We start from the raw sequence: 21,650 nt of genomic DNA, 5'->3' as shown, positions 1-21,650 counted from the left end.
CCCAGCCTCCTGTCCCCTCCGAGACCCCAGGTCTGCCCCCTCTAGGTCTCCCAGGCCCTGCCTCCCTAGCTCTCGGCCCCCGGCCCAGCCCCCCCACCCTCTACTTCCTGGGACCCTCGGGACCCCCGACCGCAGACCTCCCAGCCCCTGCCCCTCTGCACGGGCCCCCCGGCGCCTCCTGCAGCCCCCGAGCCCACCCCACGCCCCCAATCCCCAGCCCCGTCCCCTCCGAGACCCCAGGCCCTCGCCCCCCAGGCCCCAGCCCCGCCTCCCAGCCCTGGCCTCCCCAGGGCCCGGTCCGACCAGCGAAGCGTTCGCCAGGCCCGGGCGGCCCGCCCTCACCTGCGCGGCTCCGCTCTGCGGTCCCAGGCCGCCGCCGCCGCTGGCCCAAGCTCCCGCCGTCCCCCGACGACCCCCGGACAGGCGCGGCCTCACCACCCGGCGCCGCCACCGTCCCCTGGAGGCGCCTCCGACGCCGCCACCGCCGTCGCCGCCCGCCCTCTGTGACGCATTTCCGTTTCCGGCGCGAGGGCTCGCGGAAGCGGCCGCGCGGCGACACCGGGTTTCTCCTCCTGGTCCTGGCCCCGCCCTGGAAGGCGGGACTTCCGGGGGCCCGGCCTTTTGCACTGCGCGTGCGCCAGGACAGTCTCCCCCGCCCCCCCCCCCCATGTGGCCACCTGCTTGCGGGTAACCAGGGGACGTCCCTCGGCCAGGGTCTGCGGCCATCGCCCTTCAGCCAAACAGGAAGAGGGGGTCGGTGTGGGGTCTAAATTCCAATTATAGAGTCAAATATCTATAATAAAATTCTGAAATATAATAATATATTTATATTATATAAAAATAATATAATTCTGTAACGGGATTCTATACCATACTTACAAATTGTGTGTAATATACTTGAATAATATAATTTATGTATAACTTAGATATCATATTCGATGACGTAATTATAGAATTACATATTATACATTGCTAGTTAATTATTAATTGAATTGTTAATTATTAATTGTATTATTAATAGTTATTAACGCATACCATTACATAATGTAATTATGAAATAATAAATGACAACTTTCAATGGTATTATGAAATTAAGATAATTTGTATTGTGATTATGAAACAAATGATAATTTGTAATTATAAAATAATGTATGTAATTATGAAATAATAAATGATAATTTATCATGTAATTTAAAAATAAATGATAATCTAATGTAATTATGAAATAAATGCTAATGTATAATATAATCATAAAATTAATTTATAATGTCATTATGAAATAATGATTATATTGTAATTATGAAATAACTGACAATATTTAATGTAATTATGAAATGATCATTTATAATGTAATTATGAAATAATAAATGACAATTTATAATGTAACTATAAAATAATAAATGAGGCCAAGTGCAGTGGCTCACGCCAGTAATCCCAGCACTTTGGGAGGCCGAGACGGGCGAATGATGAGGTCAGGAGATGGAGACCATCCTGGCTAACATGGCGAAACCCCATCTCCACTAAAAATACAAAAAAAAAAAAAACTAGTAGGGGGGTGGCGGGCACCTATAGTCCCAGCTACTAGGGAGGCTGAGGCAGGAGAATGGCATGAACCTGGGAGGCGGAGCTTGCAGTGAGCCGAGATCACACCACTGCACTCCAGCCTGGGTGACAAGAGCGAGACTCTGTCTCCAGTACGTAAATAAATAATGATAATTTATGACGCATTATTCATTTATTTATTATAATTTGTTGTTTATTAAGTATGCCAGGCTCCATGTGAGACGTACGTGCTTCCGACGTCCGAAATATGCCACAAGTCCCCAAAGTGGAAATCCAGGGTCAGAGCATCAGAATAGGAATCTTGCCTTTCTCAAGGTCAGCAGGCGACAAAGGAACACAGCAGGGGCCCCAGGAAGGGGGACCATTCTGTGAACCCAGGCAGGCTTCAGAGGGACCAGCCTGTGTGAGAGGGTTGCTATACCTCCCATGTTTCTGTCCCTTCTAAAACTCAAGTGCAAACTCAGTTCCTGTGTAGCAGGACGAGCCGCAGACAAAACTCCTCAGACACTGGATTAAAGAAGGAAGAGGTTTTATTATTTGGCCGGGAGCGTCGGCAGACTCGAGTCTTAAGAGCCGAGCTCCTCGAAGACAGAGTTCCTGGGCCTTTGAAGGGCTTACAACTCTAAGGGGTTCCAAGTAAAAGGGTGGTGATAGATGCAGAGCACATGGGGTTCGAGTGGGGGGTTAATCTTTTAACCTCAGGCCTGGTCATCCGTGGCACCCGGCTGGTCTTGCCACTGACTTCATTCCTGTTTTTCAGCTTTTACTTCCTCCTCCTCTTCAGAGGCAGGAGACAGTAAGAGAAATGGCTGCTGTCCTCACCCACTGCAAGAATATTAGAGGGTGGGGTGTTTAGGAGGTGGTTAGGGCATGAGTGGGATTTGTGCTCTTCGAAGACAGGCCCCACAGGGCTCCCTCGCCCTTTCCACCATGTGAGGACCCAGCCAGAAGGAACCGTCAGTGAACCAGGAAGCAGGTCCTCACCAGGTCCTGAACCTCCCACGCATCGATCTTGGACTCTCAGCCTCCAGGACCGTGACACATGAAAGTCTGCGGTTTAGGCCGGGCACGGTGGCTCATGCCTGTCATTCCAGCACTTTGGGAGGCCGAGGCGGGTGGATCACCTGGGGTCAGCAGTTTGAGACCAGCGTGGCCAACATGGTGAAACTCGTCTGTTCAGTGCAAGTAAAAATACAAAATTAGGCCGAGCATGGTGGCTGGAGCCAGTAGTCCCAGCTACTGGAGGGGCTGAGCAGGAGAACGGCGTGAACCTGGGAGGCGGAGGTTGCAGGAGCTGGCTGGCATGAATGGAAGCCTGGTGGACAAGAGGAAGACGATCTGAAAGAAGGGAGGGAGGGAGGGGAGAAAAGAAGGAGGAAGGAGGGAAGGAAGGAAGGTAGGGGAAGGAGGGAAGGAGGGAAGGAAGGAAGGAGGGGAGGGGATGGAAGGAGGAATGGAGGGGAGGTGGATGGAGAGAAGCGACGAACGATGAACGATTTATAACGGAACGAACGTGAACGATGAAAGATGACGAACGATGTGGATGGATCTCAGATTTGAACGGAAAACGATGAACGACGATGATGACGATAACCGTGATCGAACGATATCTCCCGACGACGATGACGCGAAATGATTTAACAAAGATGATTAATGATGATGATGATGATGATGATCAGGATTAATGATGATGATGATGATGATGATGATCTATTTATCGATGATGATGCACGATGATGATGATGATGACCATGACAACATGAAACCGATGAATGATGATGATGATGATGACGATGGTCGAATGAATGAAAATGATGATGATGGATGATGCATGACGGGGATGAAATGATGATGATGATGACGATGACCGGCGATAAACATAATGAAAATGATGATGGTCGATGATGATGATGATACAACGGATGGTCGATATGGAATGATGATGATGATGATGATCCGGATGGTTATAATGATGATGCGATGATGATCCGGATGACGATGATGATGAACATGATGATGATGATCCGATGACGATGATGCAATGAAATGATGATGTGATGATGATGACTGGCGATAAACATAATGAATGATGGTGTCGATGATGTGATGATGATGGACGGATGGTTACGGAATGAGTGGTAAATGATGATGGTCGAAATATGAACCGTGGCGACTCAACATCTGCGACCAGGCGCGAGTTCATGATGTCCCTAAAGGCTAATATTAATATGATTATGAGTCTCAACTTGACCAAACACACCACGGTGCCCAGGACGGGGACCATTCTGTGAACCCAAGCAGGCTTCTCAGTGAGACACATCCCTTTGCTGCCTTCATGTCCAGTCTCCTTCTTCTTAGGGACACGAAAGCGTTTGGGGTTCTCTTTAAAATTCTTCTTGCAGCTGCTGCTTTACATACCATTGGTGTGTGTTTCCCGGGGGAGCTGTGAAATTCGGAAACCGCTTTGCCGCTCAGCTAGCTCCCTGAAGGTATTTCACAAAGCGAATTCAGAAGGAGATAGTCACTCCTTCAGAACCAGCAAGCACCAAAGGATGATTATCATAATTTGGAAAATGTTGAAGGAAAATGCTTGGCCTCCTACGGCTGGACAACGTAGTGAGACCCCTGCAGCTGTAATTCTTTGTCATAGGGAGATAGCCATGATTTCTTCCTGTGTACCCAGTCTGTATAATTTCCCCGAACTGAGCATGAAAGGCAAATAAAAATAGTCTGAGATATCAGTCCCATGATGCTATGGCAAAGGTGCCGGAACTTTCCAGATGCAGTTAAGGTCTCTAGTCAACTGACTTCCAGTTAATCAAACAGGAGCGTATTCTAGGTGGACCTGACCTAATCAGGTGAGTACCTTAAAAGAAGGTCTGGGGCCGGGCGCGGTGGCTCACGCCTGTCATCCCAGCACTTTGGGAGGCCGAGGCGGGCGGATCACAAGGTCAGGAGATGGAGACCATCCTGGCTAACACGGTGAAACCCCGTCTCTACTAAAAATACAAAAATTAGCCGGGCGTGGTGGCGGGTGCCTGTAATCCCAGCTACTCAGCAGGCCGAGGCAGGAGAATGGCGTGAACCCGGGAGGCAGAGGTTGCAGTGAGCGGAGATCACCCCATTGCACTCCAGCCTGGGCGACAGAGCGAGACTCCATCTCAAAAAAAGAAAGTAAGTCTGGATTGTCTCATGCATGTAATACCGGCACTTTTGGAGGCTAACATAGAAAAAGCCCAAGAGTTCAAGACCAGCCTGGACAACATAGTGAGACCCCACTTCTAAAAAAAAATTTAAAACTAGCCAGGCATGGTGGCGTGTGCCTGTGGTCCCAGCTACTTGGGAGGCTGAGGTGGGAAGATTACTTGAGCCCAGGAGTTTAAGGCTGCAGTGAGCTGTGATCACACCATTGCACTGTAGACTGGGTGACAGAGGTAGACTCTGTCTCTAAAAAGACGAAAAGTAAAACTAGGCTGGGCGCAGTGGCTCACCCCTCTAATCCCAACAATTTGGGAGGCCGAGGTGGGCGGATCACCTGAGGTCAGGAGTTCAAGACCAGCCTGGCCAACGTGAGGAAACCCCATCTCTACTAAAAATGCAAAAATTAGTCCTGCGTGGTGCTACCATACTGGCCTAATTTTTGTATTTTTAGTAGAGACGGGGTTTCACCATGTTGGCCAGGATGGTCTCGATTTCTTGACCTCGTGATCCACCCGCCTCGGCCTCCCAAAGTGCTGGGGTTACAGACTTGAGCCATCGCACCCAGCCTCTTCTCCTCTTCTCATGAGGACACCTGTCCTATTAATTATGGGCACACCCTATAAGATACACTGTGACTGCATCTTTCTCAACAGAGAGCCTCAGGCTACATGGCTCATCCCTGGAAGATCTGATGAAAGATGGGACGTGGGTAGAGATGCCTCCTCCACTGTTTGTGGGTAAGTGACTCAACCACTCTGAACCTCTGCTTCTTCTTCCTTTAAATGGACAGAGAGTGTTTGCACAGTTGCAATGTCCAGAAGCATAGAGTCCAGGCGATGGATGGGCGTGGGTTGGGTCCAGAGAGGAGAACACGGTCCGGGTGAGCTGCCCAGGATCACACAGAACCAAACAGTGGGAGATATACACTGGACAGGAAGGGCCGGGTGTGGTGGCTCACGCCTATAAATGCAATCACTTTGGTAGGAATGGCCCGAGGCCCGGATCCGTGAGGTCAGCAGTTCGAGACCAGCCACAGGCAGCATGGTGGAAACCCCTGTCTCCACTAAGGAAATGCAAAACCAACCAGGCGTGGTGGCTCCACCTGCAAAAGTGAAATCACTTTGGTATTAGAAGCCGAGGCTGGAGCCGGATCACGTAGGGTCAGCAGTTCGAGACCAGCCTGGAGCAGCATGGTGAAACCCCCATCTCACTAAAATACAAAGGGTAACCAGGGCGTAGTGGCTCACACACCTATAAATACAATCCTTTTGGTGTTAGAGAGTAGGATCACGTGAGTCAGCAGTTTCAGAGACCAGCCTGGGCAACATAGCAAAAAGCTCGTCTCTCTACTAAAAATGCAAAAATTAACTAGGCGTGGCTCCACACCTGAAATCCCAGCACAGGAGGCTGAGGCTAAGCCCGGATCCCTCCCAGAGGTCAGAAGTTCAGACCAGCCCTGGGCTTATACCAGCAGAAGCTGTCTCTACTAAAAAATACAAAAATTAACTTGGTAGTGGTAGGCTCACACCCTGCTCATCCAGCACTTTGGGGCCTTTAGGGAGCCCAGCCCGGATCCCTTCCAGGATCAGAAGTTCAAGGCCAGCCTAGGCAGCATAGCAAAGCTCGTCTCTACTAAAAATACAAAATTAGCTTGGTGATGCACCTGTAATCCCAGCACTTTGGGACGTGCCTAGAGGCCATCTTGAGATCCCATGAGGTCAGGAGTTCCAAGACCAGCCTGGAGGCAGCAAGCCAGACCCTGTCTCTACAGCTGTACAAAAATTAGCCTGATGTAGTGGCATGTGTGTGAGTCCCAGCTACTTGGGGAGGCTGAGTAGGGGGATTGCTGGAGACCTGGGAGGTCAAGACTGTAGTGAGCCGTGATCGTAGCACTGCACTCCTGTCCTGGAGCAGCTTTGTTGAGACCCCATCTCAGAAAAAAAATGAGATGGCTACCTCAGTAGTGGCTCACACCTCATTCCATCACTTTGGGAGGCTGAGGCAGGAGTGGACCACCTAGGAATAGAGGTATAAGAGACCAGCCTGGGCAACACTTGAAACCCGTGTCTACTAAAATACAAAATTAGCCAGGCGTAGTGGTGTGCCTGCAATCCCAGCACTTTGGGAGGCGAGGCAGTAGGATCAGTTGAGGTCAGGAGTTTGAGAGGACCAGCCTGGCAACATGGTGAAACCCTGTCTCTATAAAACATACACACACAAAATAATAAAAATTAAGCTGGGCATGAGTGTGTGCATGCCTCGTCTAACTACTACACAGAGGCTAAGACAGGAGAATCGATTTGAGCCAGGAGGCAGAGGTTGCAGTGAGCTGAGATCACACCATTGCACTGCAGACTGGGTGACAGGCAGGACTCCATCTCAAAAATTAAAACGAAAGCCCGAGGAGCCACGGTAGCAAATAAATGTACTTCCAGGAGATCCAAAGGCAGATGGATCCACGAGTCCCAGGAGATCAAGACCATCTAGCTGCTTGGTGAGGCTCCTATCTCTACTAAAAAATACAAAAAATTAGCGGGAGGCGTGGTGGCGGGGCACCTGTGATCCCAGCTACTGGGAGGAGGCTAGAGGCAGAGGAGAATAAGTGAACCGGGAGGAGCTTGCAGTGAGCGAGATCATGCCACTACCTCCAGCCTGAAGTGAGAGCAAGACTCTGCCTCAAAAAAAAAGAAAGAGACAAAACAGCCAGGCAGTGGCTCACGCCTGTAATCTCAACACTTTAGGAAGCCCGAGGTGGGAGGCGGATCACCTGAAGTCAGGAGTTCAGGACCAGCCAATAGCATAGTGAAACATCTCTACTAAAATACAAATTAGCGGGCGTGGTAGTGGATGGCTATAATCCCAGCTCAGGAGGCTAGGGCAGGAGAATCCATAGCAAACCTGGGAGGCAGAGGTTGCGTTGAGCCGAGATTGAGCCACTGCGCTCCAGCCTGGGCAACAAGAGGGAAACTCTGTCACAAAAAAAAAAAAAAAAGAGACTAGACAGGGCTGTGGGTCTGCTCCTTAGTGCCTAGAAGAGTGGGTTCTGCAGAGGACAGAGGGGCCAGTTGTCTTGGACATTGTCACCATGATGGCCACGCTCCCTTCCCACGGGCTGCTTTGAAAGGCACTTGTCTTCCAGAAACAATACGGCACATACAAATCAGGTTCTTTTGTTTGTTTTGTTTTGAGACGGAGTCTCACTCTGTTGTCCAGGCTGGAGTGCAGTGGCGGGATCTCGGCTCACTACAACCTCCACACCCCCAGGCTTAAGCAGTTCTCTGCCTCAGCCTCCGGAGTAGCTGGGACTACAAGCGCCCGCCACCACGCCCAGCTAATTTTTTTGTATTTTTAGTAGAGATGGGGTTTCACCATCTTGGCCAGGCTGGTCTTGAACTCCTGACCTCGTGATGCACCTGCCTCAGCGTCCCACAGTGCTGGGATTACAGGCGCGAGCCACTGTGCCCGGTCACAAATCAGGTTCTCGACAGACCAACTGCAGGGAGTTGAGCAGGGTCTTCCTAAAATTCTCGTTCACCACTAAACTCATTTAGAAGTACAGACTTTTCACCTTTGCGTGGTGGCTCATGCCCATAATCCCAGCACTTTGGGAGGCCGAGGTGGGCGGATTGCGAGGTCAAGAGATGGAGACCTTCCTGGCCAACACGGCAAAACCGTCTCTACTAAAAATACAACAATTAGCTGGGCGTGGTGGTCCCTGCCTGTAGTCGCAGCTACTTGAGAGGCTGAGGCAGGATAATCGCTTGAACGCAGAAGGCAGAGGTTGCAGTGAGCCAAGATCGCACTACTGCACTCCAGCCTGGCGACAGAGAGAGACTCTATCTCAAAAACAAACAAAACACAACAAAACAAAACAGTACAGCCTTTTCAGAATAAGGTGGACCTGAAATGCAATGACAGGTGTCCTCTTAAGAGACAGAACAGGAGACACAGAGGCACAGACACAGAGGAGGAGGCCACGTGGAGACGGAGGCAGGGACTGGAGTGATGCGGCCACAAGCTCAGGGGTGCCTGGAGCCCCCGGGAGCTGGAAGAGACAGGAAGGATCCTCTCCTAGAGCCTCTGGAAAAAAACTGAATTTAATTATAGTGTAGTGAACAGTGGCCCTCAGATAGAGCTGTCCACATCCTAAAGGCCAGAAGCTGGAGTGAGACCTTATTTTGAAACAGGTCTTTGCAGAATTCATTTGTTAACCATCTGAAGATCAGATCTGCCTGGATTAGGATAGGTCCAAAATGCAATGACAGGTGTTCTTATCACGGGGAAGAAGAGACGCAGACACAGCGGAGGAGGCCACGTGGAGACGGAGGCAGACACTGGAGTGATGTGGCCACAAGCCCGGGGATGCCCGGAGCCCCCAGGAGGTGAGAGAAGCAGGAAGGAGCCTCCCCTAGAGCCTCTGGAGGGAGCACCTCCCTGACACACCTTGATCTCAGACTCCTGGTTTCCAGGACTGGGGGAACATGTCAGCCCCCGATGGTGGCGATTTCAGAAGACAACCTGAAATTTCCAGAAAATTCCAGCCCTCAGCTTGCTAAATGTTGGAAGAAAGATGGAGATTTAAGGAATACCGTCCAAAAGTCACAGAGGAGATTTGAAGGCGTGAGGATACTCGACCCGTTTGCCCAGAGCAACAACAAATGACGCTAAAAATGCAGAGTCCGTCTTTGAACCAGAGGACACTCAGGAAACAAACATTCCACTCTGGGAAATGGGGGTAATTCTCTCCACCATTGCGTGAGAGGCTGTGCAGGCCAGAGGAAGTGACAGATAAAAACAGATTTTTAACTCGCACAACGCAACCACAGGCTCTACCTGGACGCAACCAGCTCCTGTATGACTCAGAGACTCCTCTAGATGCACGGCCATTCCATCCTTCTACAGCACGGAAGATTTCTGCAAACTGTCCCCTGAAAAATGCAGCAAGCACTTTCGGCCCTGCCCCGAGAGCCCAGCCTCCCTTCAGCTTCACCTTCCTTCCACAAGCTCTCATCGGTCCCCTGCTTCACATCCCTTCTCTGTCCTCCTCAGCAGACCACACCCTAGCCCAAGTCATTTTTTTTATATATATCAGCGTTTTGCATTTCCCTGCAAAGCGGTTATCATCAGCTGAAGCCATTTATGCTTTGCTTTTGTGCAGTGAAAACATCAGCATGCCCTTGGCCAGGTGCAGTGTCTCACGCCTGTAATCCCAGCACTTCTTTTCTTGGCTGATATTACTTAATTAATTGATTGATTGATTTTGAGTAGGGTCTCACTCTCTTATCCATTTCTTTTCTTGGCTGATATTGGGAGCCCGAGGCGGGAGGATTACTTGAGGCCAGAAGTTCAAGGCCAGCGTGGGCAACATGGTGAGACCCCCCCCATCTCTACAAAAGAAGAAAAAGGAAAATATGAGCTGGGCGTGGTGGCACATGCCGGTAGTCTCAGCTACTCAGGAGGTGGAGGCATGAGGATCGCTTGAGCCCAGGAGTTCCAGCCTGCAGTGAACTACGATTTTGCCACTGCACTCCAGCCTGGGCAACAGAGCTGGACCCTGTCTCAAAAAGAAAAAAAGAGTAAACTATCTCAAAATAGATGCTCACCCTCTTTTCTTAGAAGGATTGCTGGAGCCCAGGAATTTAGGACCAGCCTAGGCAACATAGCAAGACTCCATCTCTAAAAAAAAGAAAAAAAAAATACAGAAATTAGTCAGATAAATCACCAGCGGCTTTGCCCTGGAGGGTCCAGCAAGGTAATTTCACGTGCTGCCTTTGGGAAGGCAGTATCAGTTTCAACTCTCCAGAGGCTGAGAGTAAAGCTCAGTGCCAGAGGCAGAAAGTGGTGGGGACCCGGGTAAAACTCCAGACACTTGCTAAGGCTGATAAGGCTTCTTGGTGGGCACGACTTGACCTCTGTCATCACACATTGATGCCAAGAGGAGGGAACAGAACCCACGAGTCCTTCGGGAGAGGACAATGGAAGCTGTGGGTCTCGGTTCCTCCTTGACTCTGTCTTCTACATCTCTTTGCTTGGCGGATATTACTGAATTAAATTAATTAATTCATTGACTTTCACTCCCTGTGTCTTAGGCATCTCTTTTCTTGGCTGATATTATTTAACTTCATTAATTGATGGATGGATTGATTTTGAGGTAGGGTCTCTGTTTTATGCATCTCTTTCCTTGACGGATATTATTTTTAATTTAATAATTGATTGGTTTCAAGCAGGGGTCTCACTGTCTCATACATCTCTTTTCTCACCTGGTATTATTTAATTGATTGATTGATTTTGAGGTAGGGTCTCTGTTTTACACGTCTCTTTATTTGGCTGGTATTATTTATTTAATTAATTGGTTGGTTTTCAGCAGGGTCTCAGTCTCTCATATATCTCTTTTCTTGGCTGAAATTATTTAACTTATCAATTGATTGATGGATTGATTTTGAGGTAGGGTCTCTGTTTCACACATCTCTTTATTTGGCTGGTATTATTTATTTAATTAATTGGTTGGTTTTCAGCAGGGTCTCAGTCTCTCATACATCTCTTTTCTTGGCTGATATTATTTACTTTAATTAATTGATTGATTCTGAGGCACACTGTCATGCTGTCTTACGCATCTCTTTTCTTGGCTGATATTAATCGATGATTGCTTTTGAGGCAGGGTCTCACTCTCATATATTGTTTCCTGGCTGATATTATTTAATTTAATTAATCGATTGATAGATTTTGAGATAGAGTCTCCGTTTCAAGCATCTCTTTTCTTGGCTGATATTATTTAATTAATTAATTCATTGATTGATTTTGAGTAGAGTCTCACTCTCTTATCTATTTCTTTTCTAAGTTTGATGGTTAGCTTGTTCACTGTTCAGCCGACGATCTTCAAGGGTCCCCACTCTCTGAACCCATTTCTCTCTGACCCATCGTCAATCTGTCTGTTCGATTGATCAGATTTTGGGCAATGCCCCTCCCCTTGAACCCGCTTCTTCTTGGTTTGACTACTGTCTCAATTGATTTGAATGATTTACTGATTGATTCTGAAGCAGTCCCCGCCTCTCAGTCCCATTTCTTTCAACACGCCCACCCTAAACTCACCAACGACGGATCCCAGATTTTATGTCCTGCTCTCCCTTGTCCTGTTTCTCTTCCAGTTCACACCATTGTCTGAAGTCAACCTGATTTCCGGATGATTTGAGGAAGTCTCACTCTCACCTACTTCTTTCACTGTCAGGCTTCCAGTCCCACGACGATACTGTAGGGTCTCACTCTCTTATCCATTTCTTTTCTTGACTGATATTATTTAACTCAATTCATTGATTGTGAGGTAAGATCTCACTCTGTCTTAGGCATCTCTTTTCTTGGCTGATATTGATTGATCGATTGATTTTGAACAGGGTCTCACTCTGTCTTAGGCATCTTTTTTCTTGGCTGACCTTATTTAATATAATTAATTTTGTAGCAGAGTCTTACTGTCTCATACTTCACTTTTCTTGGCTAATATTTTTTAATTAAATGAATTAATTGATTGACTTTAAGGCAGGGTCTCTGTTTTATGCATCTCTTTTTTTCCAGATATCATTTAATTGATTGATTGATTGATTTTTGAGCCAGGGTCTCACTCTGTTACCCAGGCTGGAGTACAGGGATGCAATCACAGCTCACTACAGCCTCAACCTCTGGGGCTCAAGCAGTCTTCCCAACTCAGCCTCCTGAGTAGCTGGGATGACAGACGTGCACCACCATCCCTGGCTAATTTTTTTTTTTTTTTTGGAGAGATGAGATCTCGCTCTGTTGGCCAGGCTGGTCTCAAACTCCTAGGCTCAAGCGATCCTCCCACCTCGACCTTCCAAAGTGTTGGGATTACAGTCATGAGCTGCTGCGCCCAGCTTGGCTGATTTTAATTTATATCTATTCGGTATAATAAGACTTTAATCACAAACACAGTGTTTTCCTGACTTCTTGTGAGTCATTCTAGGCAATTATTCACCCTAAAGGTGGTCACTGGGAGCCTATAAGTTTTAGCCACCTGTTCTGAAAACAGAGTGCTTCCCGGGACCCCTGAATTTGAATGTGCAGCTGGTGACCAAAGTGAAGGGAATTGGTGGGGACTGCAGAAATATAGAATTATGCATTTCACGGGTACGTGATTGCTCTGGGGCCGCCCTAACAATTTACCTAAAACTCAAGGGTTTAGGACAACAGACGTGATTTATCTCACAGTTCTGGAGACCAGAAGTCTGAGATCAAGGTGTGGGCAGGATCGGGCTCCCTCTGGAGGCTCTAGGGGAGGATCCTTCCTGCCTCTCCCAGCTCCTGGGGACTCCAGGAGTACCTGAGCTTGTGGCCGCATCACTCCAGTCTCTGCCTCCGTCTCCATGTGGCCCTCTCCTCTGTGTCTGTGTGTCCTCCTCTGTCTCTTAGAAGGACACGTTTCACTGGATTTAGGGCCCACCCTACTCCAGGATGATCTCATCTCAAGACCCTTCACTTAATCACATCTGCAAAGACCCCATTTCCAAATAAGTTCTCATTCAACAGGGGATAGGATGAGATATATCTTTTGGGGGGACGAGATTCAACCTATTATGGTGAGTAACTGGAGATTGTGGAAACAAGTTAAAAAAAAAAAAAGAAAAAGCATTGGCCTTAATCAAACAAAGATCTTAGAACCAAGCATGGGGCTTTCATTTGGAGATACAGAGTCCTAGGGTGGTAGACAGGAGAGACAAGCCATCCCATCACTGCAGATGCACTTGGATATGCCCTACTCATGTGTCTGCTCACTTATTCACTCATTCATTCATATCCACCACCCACTCTTATTCAGCCCGCTATCAACCTAAGTTGGACCTGTTCATCCATTTGTCCACCCATCCACTCATCCGTTCATCCATCCATCCATCCATCCATCCATCCATCCATCCATCACTCTATTCATCTATCCACCCACATACCCATTTAGCCAGTCATCAATCTGTTCATCCATTTATCCACCCATCCACCCATCCATTCATCTACCCATGCATCCATCCATCCATCCATCCATCCATCCATCCATCCATCCATCTACCCACCCATCCATCCATTTACCCACTCATCTATCCATCCATTCATCCACCAATCCATCCACCTATTTATCCATCCATCTATCTATACATTCCCCATTCAGTCAGTCACCAATCTACCTGTCAATCTATTCATCCATCTACTTATCCACCCATCCATTCACGCCCCCATCCATCCATCTAGTCACCCATCCATTTATTAACGCATCCATCCATTAATGTACCTGCCCATCCATCCATTCACCCACCCACTTATCCATCCATTCATCCATCCATCCATCCAGTCACCCATCTATTTATTTACCCATCCATCCATTAATATACCACCCATCCATCCATTCACCCACCCATCTATCCATTCATCCATCCATTCAGTTACTCATCCGTTTATTCACTCATCCATCCATTAATGTGCCCATCCATCCATCCATTCACCCACCCATCTATCTATCCATCCATCCATCCATCCAGTCACTCATCCATTTATTCACCCATCCATCCATTGATGCACCCACCCATCCATCCATTCACCCATCCATCCATCCATTTACCCACCCATCCATCCACTTACCCACCCATCTATTCATTCATCCACCCATCTATCTATACATTCCCCATTCAGCCATTCGCAAATCTACCTATCAATCTATTCATCCATCACTGCAAGTGGCTGGATGACTTCTCTCTCCTGTCTGCCATCCCTTGGCCACAAGCAAAAAAGGAGAAGTCCGAGTCCAGCCTCATTCACAACATCATAAGAATCAAATACCTTCCACAAGAAGTAGCAGAGGCTACCACTCAGGTTTATCTGTGATAACTGGTGAGGTTGATACTAAGTGATTGGGCAGAAAATTTCATTGAAAACATAGCCTGCTGAGAAAATGCTGCTTTGTGGTGTGGGATGCAGTTTCCAGGAATTTATTAAATGTTGATCTGACAATGATATTTCAAGGAGCTATACCACTGCACATCAGCACGTTATCGCCCACGTAAAGACCAGAAAAACAGACGTTGTAAAGATCAGATAAAACGGAAGCCTCAAACAGGAAATAAAGATACAAAACGAAGACACGGGAGTGGGCCTCCTCCTTGAGGAAAATGACTTCCTTGCATTGCTTCTCATGCAACGGCCTTCCCTTTTCTCCTTAGAGTAATTGAGGTATAATTCAGAAAAGTGTGTACGATGCCAGGACAGGGCAAGCCACCCTATGCAGAGCAGGCCATGCAGGGAACGAATCATTTGGAAGGTCCTAGGGGCAGATGAGAAAGAGAGAGACCCAGGACTGTGGTTCTTATCAAGATGCCTCGAAGGAGTGGGGTCTTCCATCGAGAGACTCCTAGGCAGGGCCTAGTACTGTGAGGTCAGTGATCAAAGGCCTGACCCTCAAACATGGGGACTCTTCTCCTAGAGCTGCACCCTGAGGTAGGAGGTGGAGGGTTTTGCAAAGATTGAGAATCCCGGGGACCAGATCACTAAACTGGAATCCAATATGAGAGATCTTAGTTCTCCCGCCTTTATCATATCCATCCATCCATCCATCCACCCATCCATCCATGCATCCATGCTTCCATCGGTCAGTTCATCTGTTCATGCATCTATGCAACCATCCACCCATTCAGCCAGTCATCAGTCTGTCAATCTATTCATCCGTCCACCCATTCATGTATCCATCTACCCACTCATCCATCCCTACATCCATCCATCCACCCATCCATCCACCCTCCATCCGTTAAACCATCTATCCGTGTATCTATCTATCCATCCTCTATCCACCCTCCGATTATTAACCCAGCTATCAACCCACCCACTTTCTACTTACCCATCTCTTCATTAATCCATTAATTTATCCTCTATTGATTAACCCATGTATCCATCCACCTATCCAGCCAGCCAGCCAACCAATCTTTCCATCCATTAACCCAACCATTCATTAATCCATTCATTCATCGTCTATTCATTAACCCATGTATCCATCCACCTATCCAGCCAGCCAGCCAGCCAACCCTTCATCCATTAACCCATCCATTCATTAATCCATTCATTCATCCTCTATTCATTAACCCATATATCCATACACCTATCCAGCCAGCCAGCCATTCAGTCAGCCAACCCTTCATCCATTAGCCCATCCATTCATTTAACCATTCATTCATCTATTCATCAACCCATGTATCAATCCACCTATCCAGTTATCCAGTCAGCCAGCCAGCCAATCCTTCATCCATTAACGCATCCACTCATTAATCCATTCATTCATCCTCTATTCATTAACCCATGTACAATCCACCTATCCAATCATCCAGTCAGCCAACCAGCCAACCCTTCATCCTTTAACCCACCCATTCATTCATCCATTCATTCATCCTATTCATTAACCCATATATCCATCCACCTATCCAGCCATCCATCCATTCAGTCAGCCAACCCTTCATCCATTAACCCATCTATTCATTAATCCATTCATTCATCCTCTATTCATTAACCCATATATCCATCCACCTATTCAGCCATCCAGCCAGCCATCCAGCCAACCCTTCATCCATTAAGCGATATATCCATATATCCATCCATCTGTCTGTTCATTCATTCTTTGATCTATCCACCCTCGCACCCACTTAGCCTACCACCGACCCATCCATCCATTAACCTACTTCACCTACCTATTCACTATTCCATCATCTAATTCATCTACCCTAACGACAACTCTATTCTATCCAACATCTATCCAATTCTCCAGCCCACAACTCCACCCATTTAACCACCCACGCAACCATCCATCCATTCATCCATCCATCTATTCTGTATCCATATTAATCCATCTATCCATCCATCCATCTACCCAACCACTAATCCACTCATCCATCCATTTGTCCACCCTCTATCCAATAGCCCATCTATCCATCCACCCATCCATTCAGTCACCCTCCATCCATAACCCCTATAACTCATATTATAAAATCAAATTCACTCAATATTTTAAAAGCAAAATTAATTCAAAGAAACAACCATGAACAAATCAATATTGTGAACAAACACAGGATTCCAGCAGTGCTCTGATAATTCCTTTTGGAGCCTGAAGTAAAACATAGGGTTATTTTTTTCCAGAACATTAAAATAGTTGGGAAAATATTACAACAAGGAAACACAGGTATATGACGATTCAGAGCATTGCTTTAACTTTTAAATATTTATTTTTATCAAAACCAGACTTTTTAGGGAGTCATTCTACTTTCCTGGCTTGAATGAAAGCATGCTTACCGAAATACTCTCAAACTTTCATTTTTGCTTATATCATTTTAATGGATAGGATTGGCATGTGTGTCCTGCTTCTCTGACCAAGTGACCAATTTAAGCCATGTTTAATTACCACTGCATTTCAGTCCCGGCCTCCCTATTCAACACAGGGAGCAGAGTGGTTTTGTTTCCCTCGTGGCATTTTTGGCTCTCATTTGTCTGCTATTTTATTTATTTATTTGTTTGTTTGTTTGTTTGTTTTTGAGATAGAAAGCTGGTTTGCTGCTCAGCTGAGCGTAGTGTTATCTCGCTCACTCTCAACCTCCCTCCCGGGTTCAAGTGATTCCTCCTGCCTCAGCCTCCCGAGTAGTTAGGATTATGGGGCATGCCCACCATGCCCGGCTAATTTATTTTAGTAGAGACATAGTATCTCACAGACAGGGCTATCTCAACTTCAAATCCCCAGTGATCCTACTTCCACTCGCCCCAAAGTGCTGGAATTACATGGAGTCACCAAGGCTTGGCCTTTGATATATTTCTAAATATTGCATGAGGTTCGGGCACAGCGCCTCATGTCTGTAATCCCAGCACTTTGGGAAGCCGAGGTGGGTGGATCACTTGAGGTCAGGAGTTCGAGACCAGCCTGGGCAACATGATGAAACCCTGTCTCATAAAATAAAATAAAATAAAATAAAATAAAATAAAATAAATGTTACATCACATGATCAGTCACAAGTTGCTACCAGCTCTTAAAATCCCTCAAGTTTGCAGCATCATGGTGCATTGACAGCCCTCACCTCTCACCCTAGTCCCTCCCTGTATATCCCACTCTGGCAGTTTCTTGTTGTAATCCTCAGACATAGCTCTTTGCCGGAGATTCCAGAGCTTGACCCCAAAGTGACACGTTTTTGTTGTTGTTGTTGTTGTTTCTTGAGATAGAGTTCCGGCTTGTTGCCCAGGCTGGAGTGCAGTGGCAGCGACCTCGCCCTGGTTCACACCATTCTCCTGGCCTGCGCCCTATAGCTGGGACTACAGGCGCCACCACTCACTGCTAACTTTTTGTATATTTAGTAGAGACGGGGTTTCACCCATGCTGGGGCCAGGATGGTCTCCATCTCCTGACCTCTGATCCCACTACTGCCTCCAAAGTGCTGGGATGGCAGGCATGGAGCCACCAGCCTCGCCCTGAGGCAACATATTTTTATGGCTTCCCCAAGGAGAGGCAATTGGAAAACGAAGAGAAATTCTCACCCGGTGCTCCTGGATTTGGGGTTTTTCAGCAATTGCACGGCCGTCCTTCTCCATCACCTGACTTTGCGTGACTGCCGCGATCCGATTTTCACCAAGCTCAGAGGCAGCGATGACTGGGTGTGTAGCTCCTCCCAGTGAAATGCTTGTGTCTGTTTTACAGATGAAGGAAATGGAGCATGCATGTGTGGATCCTGAGTCATCCTATGAATGCATTCGTCACTCTAGGGTGAGGTTAGAAAACAAGTTGGAAGGCCGGGCGCGGTGGCTCACGCCTGTCATCCCAGCACTTTGGGAGGCCGAGGCGGGTGGATCACGAGGTCAGGAGTTCGAGATGAGCCTGGGTGACGAAGCAAGGCCCTGTCTCTAAAAAAGACACAAAAATTAACCGGGAGAGGTAGTATGTGCCTGTGGTCCCAGCTACTCTGGAGGCTGAGGCAGGAGAATGGCTTGAACCCAGAAGGCAGAGGTTGCAGTCAGCTGAGATTGTGCCACTGCACTCCAGCCTGGGCGACAGAGTGAGATTCCATCTCAAAACAAACAAAAACAAAAAAAAAAAAAAAATTGGCCAGGCGCGGTGGCTCACGCCTGTAATCCCAGCACTTTAGGAGGCCAAGGCCAGTGGATCATGAGATCAAGAGATCAAGATCATCCTGGTTAACATGGTGAAACTCGCCTCTACTAGGAAATACACAAAATTAGGCCAGGCGTGTGGCATGCCTGTAATCCCAGCTACTTGAGAGGCTGAGGCAGAAGGATCACTTGAACCCAGAAGGCAGAGGTTGCAGTGAGCCGAGATCATGCCACTGCACTCCAGCCTGGACAACAGAGTGAGACTCCATCTCAAAAAAATTGGCCAGACGCTGTGGTTCACTGCATCTCAGCACTTTAGGAGGCCAAGGCCGGTGGATCATGAGATCAAGAGATCAAGACCATCCTGGCTAACATGGTGAAACCCCACCTCTACTAAAAATACAGAAATTAGCCAGGCGTGGTGGCACGTGTCTGTAATCCCAGCTACTTGAGAGGCTGAGGCAGGAGGATTAGTACCTGAACCCCAGAGGCAGAGGTTGCAGTGAGCCGAGATTGCACCACTGCTGTCCAGCCTGGGCAACAGAGTAAGACTCTGTCTCAAAATAAAAAAATTTTTAAAAATTAATTAATTAATTAAAAAGATGGCCGGGCACGGTGACTCACACCTGTAATCCCAGCACAAACCCCGTCTCTACTAAAAATACAAAAATGGCTGAGCCGCGGTGGTGCACACCTGTGTGTCCCAGCTACTGGGGAGGTTGAGGCAGGAGAATCCCTTGAACCCAGGAGGCGGAGGCTGTGTGAGCTGAGATCACGCCATTGGGTACCCAGCCCAATGACAGAGTGAGACTCATGTCAGCACAGCCAGCCAACAGGATAAGCTGTAAACTCACCTCTGAATTCTCATTAGTTTATCAAGGAGTTTACTTTTCCACGGCTACGTCTGGCACCATGATGCAAGGATTACATGGAATGGAGCCTTGCTTTTTTTTCTGGTTAAGCAGGGCACGTCGTATCGATCATTCAACCGGGGAAAATGAGCTTCCTATCGTGTGGGTGGTGTTCACGGCCGTACCCACTTTACTGCTATGCTGGGTTCACAGGTTGCCTTTCTCATCTGGCATCCTGCTGGTATCCCTCTCCCTTCACACAAAGCTGAAATCCCCCGTGCAGACTGGGCATTTGGGTACACGTTGCCTGTCGGAGTCAGAGCTCTGGGCTGGACCCTTCCCTGCAGGCTCAGGTGCAAGAGCTCAGGTGCTTCTGTGAAGGTCCGGGTGTCAGGCTGGGGTAGCTGAGCAGGTGCCCATGCGGTGTTTACCCCAGCAGGTCCCCATGTGGTGTTTCTTCACATGTACCACAAGGCGGGAGTATCAGAAGACTAGGAAACTGGCTGGTATCACGGTAAAAGACCCCTTTTACGGGAAGAACACGGGAAGGTAGGATGTGGCCCCCAACGCCTCGTTGCAGCTGTAAACGGCCCTGCGATCCCGCCTGCCCATCTCAACACGGCGGCTGCAGGATGCCTGCTGAATGATTAGGTAAAAATGGCACAGGAAGGAGTCAGGAAATGGTTGGCAAGCCGCCCTCCTCCCCCACAGTATTGCTTACCCTGTCCTCCAAAACTTTTATTAGGTAAATATAATAAGAACATAAAAACGATCATCTTGTCCTGTTTTTTTTTTTTTTTGGAGGGGGGGAGACAGAGTCTCACTCTGTCACCCAGGCTGGAGTGCAGTGGTGCGATCTTGGCTCACTGCAACCTCCACCTCCTGGGGTTCAAGTGATTCTCCCAACAGGCTCTCCCTCAAGTAGCTGGGATTGCAGGCTCTCGCCACCACATCCAGCTTATTTTATTATTATTTTTTTTAGTAGATACAGGGTTTCAACTATCTGCACAGGGCTGGTCTTGAACTCCTCGACCTCATGATCCACTCGCCTCAGCTCTCCCAAAGTGCTGGATTACAGGTGAGAGCCACCGACCCAGCCATCATCTTGTCCATTTTGTGAGTCTTGTCTTGTTTCTACAATTTTTTAGACAGAGTCTCACTGTGTCGCCCAGGCTGGAGTGCAATAGTGCAGACTTGGCTCACTGCAGCCTCCGCCTCCAGGGTTCAAGTGATTCTCCTGCCTCAGCCTCCTGAGTAGCTGGGATTACAGGGATGCAACCACAACACCACCACTTCTTGTATTTTTAGTAGAGACGGGTTTTCACCATGTTGGACAGGCTGGTCCCCTCGGGAACTCCCACCCACCCCACCTCAGCCACCCAGTGTTAGATTACAGGCGGAGCCACCACCGGGACCTTTTCTTTTTGTGGTTAAAATATCGCGATAACATAAAAACTATCACCCTGCCCATTTGAGAGCTCGAGATCGCTCCTCAAGATTTTAATAAACTTCAAACTGCATCATTTCAAGTTAGCGTCTTTTATTTTTTATGTTTTAAGTTTTATTTTTAGGGTTCCAGAGGTAATGCGAGAATGTTATGGCGGGTAAATTCACGTCATGGGGGATTTTGCTACCAATTATTTCAACACCGAGGTGCTTGCATCTGCGCCTAATAGGTAATTTTCCTCCTCCTCTCCCTCCTCCCACCCTCCACCCTCAAGTAGCCCCCAGCATCTGTTGAATTTTTTCTTTGTGTCCAACTGTTAACATCATTTAACTCCCACTTATAAGACAGAACATGTATTATTTAGTTTTCTGATCGTGTGTTAGTTTGCTAAGGATAATGGCCTCCAGCTCCATCCATGTCCCTGCAAAGGACATGATCTCATTTTAATATCATTTTATTATTATTATCATTTT

The 21,650-nt window shown here is 47.7% G+C and overlaps 1 long non-coding RNA gene across 1 annotated transcript; it reads right to left on the bottom strand.

Annotated features, from left to right (window-relative positions):
- Positions 1-1,657: 1,657 nt before the first annotated feature.
- LOC116272349 lies at positions 1,658-20,452 on the bottom strand. Its single transcript, XR_004181060.1, has 3 exons — positions 19,734-20,452; positions 18,310-18,672; positions 1,658-2,388 (listed from the first exon to the last, which is right to left on the bottom strand). It is a non-coding gene; the product is annotated as an uncharacterized LOC116272349 (long non-coding RNA).
- Positions 20,453-21,650: the final 1,198 nt, after the last annotated feature.

This window comes from Papio anubis, chromosome Y, assembly GCF_008728515.1.
Source record: "Papio anubis isolate 15944 chromosome Y, Panubis1.0, whole genome shotgun sequence".
NCBI lineage: Eukaryota > Metazoa > Chordata > Mammalia > Primates > Cercopithecidae > Papio > Papio anubis.
Note: the sequence above shows the minus strand (reverse complement) of the source record. Positions and strands in the feature narration are given on the sequence as shown.